Source organism: Bos taurus, chromosome Y, assembly GCF_002263795.3.
Source record: "Bos taurus isolate L1 Dominette 01449 registration number 42190680 breed Hereford chromosome Y, ARS-UCD2.0, whole genome shotgun sequence".
Taxonomy (NCBI): Eukaryota; Metazoa; Chordata; class Mammalia; order Artiodactyla; family Bovidae; genus Bos; species Bos taurus.
Window position 1 is genome coordinate 42,457,349 of NC_082638.1, and position 14,264 is coordinate 42,471,612.

Below are 14,264 nucleotides of genomic sequence, written 5' to 3' on the forward strand. Positions count from 1 at the left end.
ACAGTCCGCATAGGGGCGAGAAGCTGCTCGTGCTTCCTCTCGCTCTGTTCACATAGCGGTATAATTTTCTCTCCCTTTTTGTCAATTTTACACCGCGGGTAAAATACTATTAGTTTGGGATTCATGCCAGTTTAACTGCAGGTGCGTTAGTAAACTGGCAGAAGCCTACTTTTGGTCAGTGGAGGCTTCGCCCCTCTGGCCTTCATCCCTTCCCAGAACTCTCCCTTAGCTGTTGTTTATGACACCCTGATTTTTTCTTTTGCAACTGTTAAATATTTGTCTATACTTTACTTTGTGGACAGTTCGCTACTGGTGAAAATAACTGCTTCTTTGTAAGTGAAGTGAAGTGAAGTGAAGTGAAGTGAAGTTGCTCAGTCGTGTCCAACTCTACAACCCCATGGACTGTAGCCTACCAGGCTCCTCGGTCCATGGGAGTTTCCAGGCAAGAATACTGGTGTGGGTTGCCATTTCTTTCTCCAGGGAATCTTTCTGACCAAGGGATGGAACCCAGGTCTCTCACATTGTAGGCAGATGCTTTACCATCTGAGCTCCCAGGAAAGGGTAAATCCATGTTGCATGTTTAGGTTCATGTCTGCCGGTTTACTTTCCTCTACCTGTCACAAACCTTAACCATTTTTTTTAGAAGGCACACATATCCCAACGTGTTCAGCCTTCTTTTCTCGTAAAATCGATGCTGGCACTATGCGTTTCTACTTATCTTTATTCTGAGGCAGACAGTTCATAAATAATCAGATTTGACAATAACTTTACTTGTAACTTCCAAAACGGTACTTCTAAGCTAATTGAAAGAGGGCAGTGGGACAGTTATTCCTTGAATTCTCCTTTTTACAGACCTGAGTTCTGCTTGGGTCATGGTTAATATCCTTGAAATGCCTCCTGGAAAACTGTAACTGCAAGGAATGAGAATACATCCTTCAGAATAGGACCATATTTCACATTCCACAACAAATCTCTCTTCATAATTCATTCCTTGCACTTCATTTTAGCTTTCAAGGCTTACTTAACCTTTGTCATATTCGGTCACACTTCTTTGCCTTTGACTTCAGTGCTCTCTAGAGTCCCCAAACTGACTGGTACAGCCTTTCTCTAGCAAATGTGTTGCTGCTAACTATTCAGGGAAACTCTAAGAATGTCTTTTTCAGAATGTGTTAGGTAAATTACAAACCACTTCCACTTTTTTTTCCCCTAATTTAATTAACTTTTAACTTACAAATGAGTATACATTTCCATACATTCCTTGTTTCCTCCTCTGTTTCTAGGAATGAAGTTTCAGGTGCCCATGTTGGCTTGTGTATTCTATAAGAGACTAGTAATTATTTTATGAAAGCAGAATTACCACAACTTGGTGCTTAGTAGATGTTCAACACATTTTTGTTAATGTTATCTTCCTCAGTTTCATTGCAGCCGTGGGTAACTCCCCCTTCCATCTGAGGGAATTTTAAACCAGCTGCTTCCTCTCAGGCCAAACTGAAGACATTTTGACATATGATTTTTCAGTTTTCATTGCTTTATAAATATATGGACTATTTTGGTTTATTAATTTGCAAATGAATTGTAGAAGGGAATGTATAGAACCCGGGTTTAATTGGAAAACATGGATAATAAAAAATGCTACAGGTTATCTCTGGTAATGGGTTATGTGGTTGATTATGTATTTATCTGCTAAGGGATTTAGAAGAAAGCCATCAGCAAATTTGTACGTGGCTAATCAGTAACAAATTAGGTTAAATTGTAAATCTCTTTTGAGGTCTGTTAATATTTTGCTGCTATTTAAATGATAATCTGTTTGTTTCCCTGTTTATATAAAGTTTAACAGCTTATGTTAGCTTGTTTGATGAGTTTGTAAACTATTATACAGATAATTAGATCTCAATATTTATTCACATTTTAATCACTGAAGTAAAGGAGGCAGAAACAGGTGCAAGGTTAAGGGAAACAAATGTGAAAAAAAGATACTTCGTATTTAAAGAAGATGGTCAAAACAAGAATTCTTTAGCTATTTATACCTTTTATAATAATGTGAATTTCAGAGTTTAATCTGAAACCTACCTTAGTGAAAGTCCTGAGGAGTTGTCTCATAATCTCACTCTTTTTTTTTTTTTTAATCTAAATGCTGTTATTTGCTTTTATATATATATATATATTTGCTTATATATATAATATATTATATATATATATATATTTTTTTTTTTTTTTTGCTGTACTGGGCTTTCATTACTGTGGATGGGCTTTTCATTATTGTGGATGGACTTTTCTCTAGTTGTGGGGAACAGGGGCTTCTCTGTAGTTGCAGTGCACAGGATTCTCATTGGGGTACACTCTCTGCTTGTGGAGCATAGGCTCTAGGGAGACCAGGCTTCAGTAGTTGCAGCACGTGAGCTCAACAATTGCAGCTTCCAGGCTGTAGAACACAGGCTCAGTAGCTGTGGCACAGGGGCTCAGATGTTCTGAGGCATGTGGATTCATCCTGGAGCAGGGATCAAACTGGTGTCTGCTGTATTGGCAGGTGGATTCCCTACCACTGAGCCACCACCAAAGCCCCACATAGCTCCATCTTTTCCCCATTTTCATTGTCATACATTTTACCAGAATTTCTTTATTAAATAATTCATTTTACACTGTTTCTCATGGATGCTTAATGGCATTTCTGTAAACAAAGTGTTCTGTTTTTATTCTATGGAAAAAGATGGTATAACTGAGAATGAATTTTAAGGTTTAGAGCAGAGTAAGGATGTCTTCCAACATTGAAAATTCCCTACCATCGTAATATTTTTCAATAGACTATGAGACATCCGTGCCAAGACCTCAGACCATCAGTGCTACAATGTCACTAGTGCATGATCATATTTAATAAAGTAACCGAATAACTGACTCTTAAGTAAGTGCAGACTAAACTAAGAGTAAACTAATTGACTGAAGTACCTACATTTTTCCTTTTAATGAAAATTTAAGCCTACAGAAACGTTGAAATGTGAGCACAAATCCCATATGTTTTTCACTTAGACTCACTAATCTTTAATGTTTTCTTTTTGTACTTTTTTTCTGTACATGAACATTTTCCTTCTGACATTTTAAACTTTGTTATAGGCAGGTCTAGATATTTAGTTATAGACTTTAGCCCTAAATATTTCATCTCCTAAGAGCGAAGCCTTTCTTTATATAATTCCAGGAGAATGGTTACAAGAAATTTAACCTTACAATTCTCTTGTCACCTAGTAAACCATAACCTTGACTAGACAGACCTTTCTTGGCAAAGTAATGTCTCTGCTTTTTAATATGCTATCTAGTTTGGTCATAACATTCCTTCCAAGGAGTGTCTTTTCATTTCATGGATGCAGTCACCATCTGCAGTGATTTTGGAGCCACCCAAAATAAAGTTTGTCACTGTTTCCACCGTTTCCCCATGTATTTCCCATGAAGTGATGGGACCAAATGCCATAGTGTTAGTTCTCTGAATGTTGAGCTTTAAGCCAAGTTTTTCACTCTCCTATTTCACTTTCATCAAGAGGCTTTTTAGTTCCTCTTCACTTTCTGCCATAAGGATAGTGTCACATGTATATCTGAGGTTATTGATATTTCTTCAGGCAATCTTGATTCCAGCTTGTGCTTCTTCCAGCCCAGGGTGTTTCTCATGATGTACTCGCATAGAAGTTAAATAAGCAGGGTGACAATATACAGCCTTGGTGTACTCCTTTTCCTATTTGGAACAAGTCCATGTTCCATGTTCAGTTCTAACTGTTCCTTCCTGACCTGCATATAGGTTTCTCAAGAGGCAGGTCAGATGGTCTGGTATTATCACTTCTTGACCAACATAGATAGCATATTAAAAAGCAGAGACATTACTTTGCCAACAAAGATTCGTCTAGGCAAGGCTATGGTTTTTCCAGTGGTCATGTACGGAAGTGAGAGTTGGACTGTGAAGAAAGCTGAGCGCTGAAGAATTGATGCTTTTGAACTGTGATGTTGGAGAAGATTCTTGAGAGTCACTTGGGCTGCAAGGAGATCTAACCAGTTCACCTTAAAGGAGATCAGTCCTGGGTATTCATTGAAAGGACTGATGCTGAAGCTGAAACTCCAATATGTTGGCCACCTTATGCGAAGATTTGACTCATTGGAGAAGACCCTGATGCTGGGAGGGATTGGGGGCAGAAGGAAAAGGGGATTACAGAGGATGAGATGGTTGGATGGCCTCACCGACTCTATGAACATGAGATTGGGTAAACTCCGGGAGTTGGCAATGGGTAGGGAGGACTGGTGTGCTGCTATGCATGGGGTCGCAAAGAGTCAGACATGACTGAGCGACTGAACAGAATTGCACTGAAGTACTTTTCTAGAAATGTTGATTGTGCTTAGTCATGTCTGATTCTTTTTTGAAATCATGGATTGTGCCCCACCTGGCTCCTGTCTCCATGGGATTTGCAGGAATAATACTGGAATGCGTTGTCCTTTTATTCTCCATGGGATCATCCTGGCCCGGAAGTCAAATGCGTGTCTCCTTTGTCTCTTGCATTTGCAGGTGAATTCTTCATGGCCCAGCCACTGGGGAAACCTGTTTGTTTTTTTTGTTTGTTTGTTTGTTTTTTTTTTTTTGTATAGCCACTAGCCATATGTGGATGTTGAAATGAATGGAAATTTAAATATTGTTCAATTCACATGTATACTTTTCTCTTAATTGAAAATTCTATTCTTCATTGTAGAGCTGGTATATAAACTCCATTCACATTTGTCCATTTGTTTCAGTAATTTACAGCACTTCTTAACAAAGCCTTGCAGTTATTCCTGCATACTGAAAGCCATTAAACCCACACACAACACACACACACATACACACACACTAACACACAAGCACAAATAATTTATTATTTGGAACATGATGTGTGGCTAAAGATAATCTGGTCCTTGAACTTCATATTTTTCCTTACATTAGAAGTGTGTTTTCATGGCCAATTTTTAACTTATCGTCTTCTTTTCTTTGCTATTTTCTTTTGTGTAGTAGTCCTGAGTACTAAGCTAGGTTCATGGCCTTTTATCCAAGGAACTCTCTAGCATGTGAATCCCATTACTTTTCAGGATAATTACAGATTAGACTAGGAGCTCTTTGGTCGAGTTGTTATTCAGTTGATAAGTCATATCTATGACTCTGTGGGACCCCATGAACTGCAGTACACTAGGATTCCCTGTCCTTCACTGTCTCCCTGAGTTTGGTCAGACTCATATACCTTGAATCCTGTGATACCATCCAACCATCTCATCTTCTGTTGTCCTCTTCTCTTGCCCTCCTGCTTTCCCTGCATCAAGGTCTTCTCCTTTCAGTCAACTCTTTGCATCAGGTGGCCAAAGTATTGGAGCTTTGGCAGCAGATCTTGCAGTGAATGTTCAGGGTTGATCTCCTTTAGGATTGACTTCTTTGATCTCCTTGCCATCCAATGGACTCTCAAGAGTCTTCTCCAGAACTTCCAGTGAAAAGCTTCAACTCTTCAGTGTCCAGCCTTCTTTATGTTCCCAACTGTCACATCCATACGTGACTACTGGAAGAACTAGATATTTGACTATACAGACCTTTGTCAACAACGTTGTAGCTGCATTTAACATGTTGTATAGAGTTGCCATAGCTTTTCTTCCAAAGAGCAGTTCAGTTCAGTCACTGAGTTGTGTCCGACTCTGTGATTCCGTGGACTGCAGAATGCCAGGCCTCCCCGTCCATCACCAACTCCTGGAGTTTACCCAAACACTTGTTCATTAAGTCGGTGATGCCATTCGTCCATCTCACGCTCTATCGTCCCCACCTCCTGCTGCCCTAAATCTTTCTCAACATCAGAGTCTTTTCAAATGAGTCAGTTTTTTTGGCATCAGGTGGCCATGTATTGAAGTTTCAGCTTCAACATCAGTCTTTCCAATGGACGGCCAGGACTGATCTCCTTTAAGATGAACTGATTGGATGGCCTTGAAGTTCAAGGGACTCTCAAGGCTCTTCTCCAACACTAAGTAAGAAAGCATCACTTTGTTGGCACTCAGCTTTCTTTAGAGTCCAACTCTCACATCCATACATGACTACTGGAAAAACCATAGCCTTTACTAGAAGGAACTTTGTTGGCAAAGTAATGTCTCTGTTTTTTAATATGCTGTCTAGGTAAGTCATAACTTTCATTCCAAGTAAGTGTCCTTTAATTTCATTGCTGCAATCACCATCAGCAGTGATTTTGGAGCCACCCATAAAATAAAATGTCAGCCACTGTTTCCCCATGTATTCCCCATGAAGTTATGGGACCAGATGCCATGATCTTAGTTTTCTGAATGTTGAGCTTTAAGCCAACTCTTTCACTCTCCTCTTTCACTTTCATGAAGAGAATCTTTAGTTCTTCTTCACTTTCTGCCATAAGGGTGATGTCATCTGCATACCTGAGGTTATTGACATTTCTTCCAGCAATCTTGATTCCATCTTGGGCTTCATCCAGCCCAGCATTTCTCATGATGTACTCTGCATAGAAGTTAAATAAGCAGGGTGAAAATAGACAGCCTTGAGGTACTCCTTTTTCTATTTGGAACCGGTCTGCTGTTCCATTTCCAGTGCTAACTTGCTTTCTGACCTGCATACAGATTTCTCAAGAGGCAGGTCAAGAGGGCTGGTAATCCCATGTCTTTCAGAATTTTCCACAGTTTATTGTGATCCACAGAGTCAAAGGCTTTGGCATAGTCAATAAAGCAAAAATAGATGCTTTTCTGGTACTTGCTTGCTTTTTCAATGGTCCTGTAGATGTTGTCAACTTGATCTCTGGTTTCTCTGCCTTCTTGAACACCAGCTTGAACATCAAGAAGGTCATGGTTCACATATTGCTGAAGCCTGCCTTGGAGAATTTTGAGCATTACCTTTCTAGTGTGTGAGATGAATGCATTTGTGCGGTAGTTTGAGCATTCTTTGGCATTACCTTTCTTTGGGATTGGAATGAAAACTGACCTTTTCCAGTCCCCTGGCCACTGCTGAGTTTTCCAAATGTGCTGGCATATTGAGTGCAGCACTTTCACAGCATCATCTTTCAGGATTTGGGATAGCTCAACTGGAATTCCATCACATCCACTAGCTGTATTCGTAGTGATGCTTTCTAAGGCCCACTTGACTTCACATTCCAGGATGTCTGGCTCTAGGTCAGTGATCACACCACTGTGGTTATCTGAGTCCTGAAGATCTTTTTTGTACAGTTCTTCTCTGTATTCTTGCCATCTCTTCTTAATGTCTTGTGCTTCTGTTAGGTCCATACCATTGCTGTCCATTATCGACCTCATAACATGATAGACCATCTTATTTAGTAACTTTGGCACATTTATTGATCATATTGTTTTAAAGTTCTTTCAACCCTAATTTTTTGGATTAAAAAAAACAGTTTTTTCTCTTGAATCATTCTTTTCCAGTTAGTGATTTGGGTCCTGAATTGATGTAGATTGGTAACTAGATGGCTATATTTGTGTGGATGAATTATTTTCATTTGTTTAAAATAACTAAAAATTCCCAGAGTGATTTGTGAATACAAGTAATTTATGTGACAAAGAACTATGCTTTTGTAATTTTAAAAGACTTTAGTTGAGGTAAAATTACTGTATATATATTTTTTTGACTTTTAATTATTTTATTTATTTTTTCTCTAATTTTATTTTATTTTTAAACTTTACATAATTGTATTAGTTTTGCCAAATATCAAAATGAATCCACCACAGGTATACATGTGCTCCCCATCCCAAACCCTCCTCCCTCCTCCCTCCCCATACCATCCCTCTGGGCCGTCCCAGTGCACCAGCCCCAAGCATCCAGCATCATGCATCGAACCTGGACTGGCAACTCGTTTCCTACATGATATTTTACATGTTTCATTGCCATTCTCCCAAATCTTCCCACCCTCTCCCTCTCCCACAGAGTCCATAAGACTGTTCTATACATCAGTGTCTCTTTTGCTGTCTCGTACACTGGGTTATTGTTACCATCTTTCTAAATTCCATATATATGCGTTAGTATACTGTATTTATGCTTTTCCTTCTGGCTTACTTCACTCTGTATAATAGGCTCCAGTTTCATCCACCTCATTAGAACTGATTCAAATGTATTCTTTTTAATGGCTGAGTAATACTCCATTGTGTATATGTACCACAGCTTTCTTATCCATTCATCAGCTGATGGACATCTAGGTTGCTTCCATGTCTTGGCTATTATAAACAGTGCTGCGATGAACATTGGGGTACACGTGTCTCTTTCCCTTCTGGTTTCCTCAGTGTGTATGCCCAGCAGTGGGGTTGCTGGATCATAAGGCAGTTCTATTTCCAGTTTTTTAAGGAATCTCCACACTGTTCTCCATAGTGGCTGTACTAGTTTGCATTCCCACCAACAGTGTAAATTACTGTATATTTTAATAGACTACATTAGAAAATTTGACCCAAACTGAACTGCCTAACTTTAGTTTTGCTTAATATACTCTAACTATCTATAACTAGACTTTGTCTCATGGACATGAACACACACACACATCATACACATATACCTGCACATACACACAAGACACACACACACACCACATGTCTGTAGTTTTCCCCCAATCCTTAGCAGATAGTTTTCACACGCTGTGTGAATTGTATTTTTTGTATCACGTTAAGTATGGCTTAACATCAAACACTATTGTTTGTTTGTATTTTAAATGTAATATACTGTGAGTTTTATTTTATAGATTTGGATAAATACTTCAGATATTATATTGATTGGTCTTTGAGACTATCAGGTAACAATTACATTTAAATTTATAATGTTCTTGAATTTAAAATCATTAATATCATTATTTCACTGATGTGATAAAATGCATTTGACCTGTCCTGGCCAGTTATGATTCTCATCCTTCTGGCATCAAAATTTGTTATGATCCACTTATGTTTAAGATGATAGGATTCTAGCTGACTTACGGTATATGTGTTCTATGGGAAGACTGGTTGTTTCTTATCTTATTTTAATACAATATGCAATACATATTCTCTTATAATTTTAGATAAATACTACAGCTCATCACTCTGTCCTCATTTAAAGTCCAAGTGTATTTAAAGATCTGTGCTAGGTTTTCAGGGTTTATGCTGCAGGCTGACTTTTTCAGTTTTCTGTAGTAAAACGAAGATATCTTTGTATTTTATGAAATATATTTCACAGAGCTAGAGTATTCATTTTCCATTCAATTTTTTAAATTTAATTTTTGATATTACTGCAGCTTGTGGGATCTTAGATCCCCAGTCAGGGATTGAATCCAGAATACTGCTGTGAAAGCCCTGAGTCCTAATCTTTGGACCACCAGAGGACTCCCTACAGTTTTGTTTTTTAAATATTTTTTGAAATGAGACCTTTGCTGAAATAAGAACAGTAGCATATGACAGTGATTTTCATTAGTATTCTCTTTCATCAAAAGAAAAAAAAATAGTAAGTTTATATTGGGTTCTCAGTTATGATTTTTAAATTTAAAGATATCAGATCCAAGTTTGAGAAACCACTGTTGTAGATGATGCAATTAAATAAGGCAAAACCTCTATCTCCAAAAAATGTGGGGTTTTTTTGGCTCATATGACAAAGCTAAGACATAGACTATGTCTTTTTAAGTGTAAGTTATAAATCTGAAATAAATATTTACAGAAATACTTGGTAGTGGCCCAATATGGTCTTAATGTTTGAAATATGACTTGTGAAATAGAAATCCTTTAGATTTCTGGGTCAAACCCATCACTTGTGCTTAATTAAATTTTGAATGAAATAATTGCTGTTTCTCTCTATTCTGTTATCAGGTCATGTTTTCTGTAAATACCTAAGACTTTCTGATTTGTAAAGTTTCAGTCTTTTGTTTCCTTGTTGATTTTTTTTTTGTTGTTGTTGTTGTTGTTCTATTAGTGATTTACCGTGACAGTTTGAAGTCAACCACTCCACTTTTCATGTCCACTGGTTTTCTTTTAAATAATCTGTATATCCTGATTCTCTAGTGAAATATTCTTGACAATTATATTGTTTCTTGTATTCTTTTTATCTATACTACCTGATGTAAAGTCTCTGTTAAGTCCAGCCTCTGGGCTTTCTGAGCCATGCTTTGTATTACCTACTTATTTCCTTATGTGACCAGACACATCCTATTTCTTTGTGTGTCTCATGTTTTGTTGTTGTTGTTGTTGAAAACTAGAAAATGCAGATATAACATGGTGAAATGGGACATCAGATTTCTTGTCCCAGAGCTTTTACTTGTTGTCATTTGTTGGATGATTTCTGAAACAGATTCTGTATGGTATGTATTTTTTCCTTGTGTGTGACCACTGAATGCTTGTTTATAACCTAGCAGACAGCCTATGTTTGAGGTTTCATTAAAAACCAGCAGCCCTCTCAACCTCTGTTTTTAGGCTCTGTGCAAGGTGGGGCGTACCTTTAATACTCAGCCAGGCAACTGATGATAGTTCTTCTTTTCATTTCAGGCTTGTGCAGAAAATCCAGGTCACTCAAAGCTGAGAGATTAGGAGCATCCCTGAACTTTGATGAGTTTGTATTCAGTCCTGATTCCACATATAAATGAGGTCCTGCAGTGTTTGCTTTCTCTGTGTGACGTGTTTCTCTTAGCAGACTACTCTCCAGGTTCATCCATGTTGTTGCAAATGGCAGGATTTATCTACCTTGGCTGTTAAACCCTTATTAGTCATATCACTTGCAAATATTTTCACCAGTCTGGTACACTGTCTTTTTTGTTGTTGTTGTTGACAGTGTCCTTTTCTGTGCAAAATCAATTTAGTGTGATATAGTTTCACTTACTAGGTTTTGCTTGTGTTGCTTATGGGTTTGGTGGCCTATAGCAAAATCAAAGAGCAAGAGTGGCATTTAGTAGTTGTACAATGTGTTTTCTTGCAGTAGTTTTATAGTTTCAGCTCTGTGTTTAAATCTCTGATCTATTTCAGGGTAATTTTAGGTAGATTCTAGTGTAAGAAAGGGGGGTCTACTTTTATGTTAAGTATTGTTTTTCCAGTCCTGTCTATTGGAGAGGATGTGTTTTCTACACTGTGATCTTGGTTCCCTTCATAAGTGTTAGTTGGGTGGTTTTGAAAAATTGTATTTCTGAGTGCTCTGTTTTGTTCCAGGACCTGCATTACTGGTGGAATCCCAGTGCCATATTGTTTGAACAGTTGTGTTTCAAAAGCAGGAAGTATGTGTCCTCAAGCTTTATTCTTTCTTTCTTTCTTTTATTATAATTGTTATTATTATTATTTATTTATTTTACTTTACAATATTGTATTGGTTTTGCCATACATCAACATGCATCCGCTATGGGTGTACACATGTTTCCCATCCTGAATCCCCTCCCACCTGCCTCCCAATACCATCCCTCTGGGTCATCCCAGTGCACCAGCCCCAAGCTTCCTGTATCCTGCATCACCTGGACTGACGATTCGTTTCTTATAGGATATTATACATGTTTTAATGCCATTATTCCAAATCATCCCCTCTCCCTCTCCCACGGGATCCAAAAGATTGTTCTATACATATGTGTCTCTTTTGCTGTCTTGCATACAGGGTTGTTGTTACCATCTTTCTAAATTCTATATATATGCATTAGTATACTGTATTGGTGGTTTTCTTTCTGGCTTATTTCACTCTGTATAATAGGCTCCAGTTCCATCTGCCTCTTTAGAACTGATTCAAATGTATTCTTTTTAATGGCTGAGTAATACTGCATTGTGTATATGTACCACAGCTTTCTTATCCATTCATCTGCTGATTGACCTCTAGGTTGCTTCCATGTCCTGGCTATTAGAAACAGTGCTGCAATGAACATTGGGGTACACTTGTCTCTTTCTATTCTGGTTTCCTCAGTGTGTATGCCCAGCAGTGGGATTGCTGGGTCATAAGGCAGTTCTATTTCCAGTTTTTGAAGGAATCTCCACACTGTTCTCCGTAGTGGCTGTACTACTTTGCATTCCCACCAACAGTGTAAGAGGGTTCCTTTTTCTCCACATCCTCTCCAGCATTTATTGCTTGTAGACTTTTGGATCACAGCCATTCTGACTGAAGTGAAATGGCACCTCATTGTGGTTTTGATTTGCATTTCTCTGATAATGAGTGATGTTCAGTATCTTTTCATATGTTTGTTAACTCTCAAGATTGCTTTGGCGGTTTGGATTGTTTGAGGTTCCATATAACTTTGTCTGGGGAAAAATAATGCTACTTGAATTGTTATAGGAATTACATGGAATATGTACATTACTTTGGGTAATATGGATGCATTAATATTACAACAGATTTAAGTATATCCATTTTATATCCTGATGTTTTACTCATTTTTTTTTTTTTTGTCATTTATATGTTTTGTTATCTGGAACATCCATTGATAACCTTTCTATTTTTGTATTTGATAACTAAAAACATAGAATCTGTCCATAAAACTGTATCATTTTCATGTCCATTTATTTTGGATTAACTACATAGAAACCTGTAAATGGATCAAATAATAGTTAATTCCCAGTTAAATTCTCTGTTTGATGGGCAGTGTAACCACAATTATATTAATCCCTTAAGCCACAAATAGCTCTTCTGATTTTTAATCTGTTGTGGGTAATTACAAACCCTTGCTACTCAAATCATAATCTAAAGATAATAGCAGCATCACTACTCTATGGAATTGTATAAGCAGGTTATTAGCTTATCTCTTCACTACTGAGTTACACTCAGAGTTTTAACAAAATACGTATGTGTTTTTGGTGCACATTATAGTTTGAGAAGTGTTGGTTTGTATTCCACTGCAGTTTTATGACTGATATTTTCAGTTGTCTTTCTTTAGGCCTTTTCTAGGTTAGTTGTAAGCATTCATAATGTTTTCCTCTGTCAGTGACTCAGCTTCTTTAAAATGGAGAAAAGTGAACCCCCTAAAAGGCAGTAATTCTCAGGCATATTTACATCATAAACACACAAAGAGTTCACTTCAGGCCTGTCAGGTTTTAGGAAGATAACGGTATCTTTTTTTAAAGCACCACAGAGAATTCAAATCGGTAAGATACTCGAACAACTATGGGTTATAGAAAGGTTTCTCTTGGGTAATAATACCACTTTCAGTTTGAACTACAGTGTTAGAGTGTGAACAAGACCGCATTGCCACCCCACATGTTTCCTTTTCTTTCTTTGATTCAGTGCATTGTATTCATAACTTTCCTAGTCTATACTTTTTTTGGTCATGCATGCAAACTTCATCATGAGGATTGTGTGTGTGTGTGTGTGTGTGCAGATGACACAAGGAAGGTGAGAGAATAGTGAGGATTTTCTTAAGTGTGTTTAATTTGAAAGGAATTTATGAGACAACTGATGATTCTTTGCCTAACCAGTTTTGATCCTTCCTTGTTTTTCTCCAAGGACCACAAAGCTGATGTAATTTTAAAGTACAAAGCAGATGAAGTTAGAAATCTGAAGGCTTATGGAGAGCTTCTGGAATATGGTAGTTAATATCAAAGTTATTACATTTCCCTGTCTTCTCATAGTGTTTGCTACTTAGTATTTAGGTGAAACAGTCATTTCAGAATTCTCTCTTTTCTGTATTTTTTCATAGATGCTTAAATTTGCTTTAAGTAGGTATTAAATACTTCAGAATATTAACAACATAGTAATGGATTCTCTTCCTAATATATGTTCCTTTGGTGGGGAATTAAAAAGCTCACAAGTCCTAGACTTGTACATAATAATTGTTAAAGGAATGCCTCTTTTACACTCTTAAAAGTAATTCTTAAGAGATGATACCTGTTTTCAGCTAATCAAGGAAAACATTTATGATACTGGTATTGATGTTTCGGAAAAGAGTATTCAGTTTTCTCATGGAGCTTTGTGGACAGTGTTTCTGAATCCCTTTTATTTCTTAGAGACAAAAGTATTTTATTCGTCCTCTAGTAAGCTTGGAAAAATTAAAATAAGTTTCTACTAACAACAAAGAGGAAGTGTACTAAACTCACATTTTGAACATGATAGCAATTTTTAAAAATTCTTTTACAGTGTATTTTATTATATAAAGTTATGAGGTTTTTTGTTTTGTTTTGGGGGTGGGGCTTCCCTTGTAGCTCAGTTGGTAAAGAATCTGCCTGCAGTGCAGGAGACCTGGGTTCGATCCCTAGGTTGGGAAGATCCCCTGGAGAAGGAAATGACAACCCACTCCAGTATCTTTACCTGGAAAATCCCTTGGCAGAGGAGCCTGGTGGGCTGCAATCCATGGGGTTGCAAA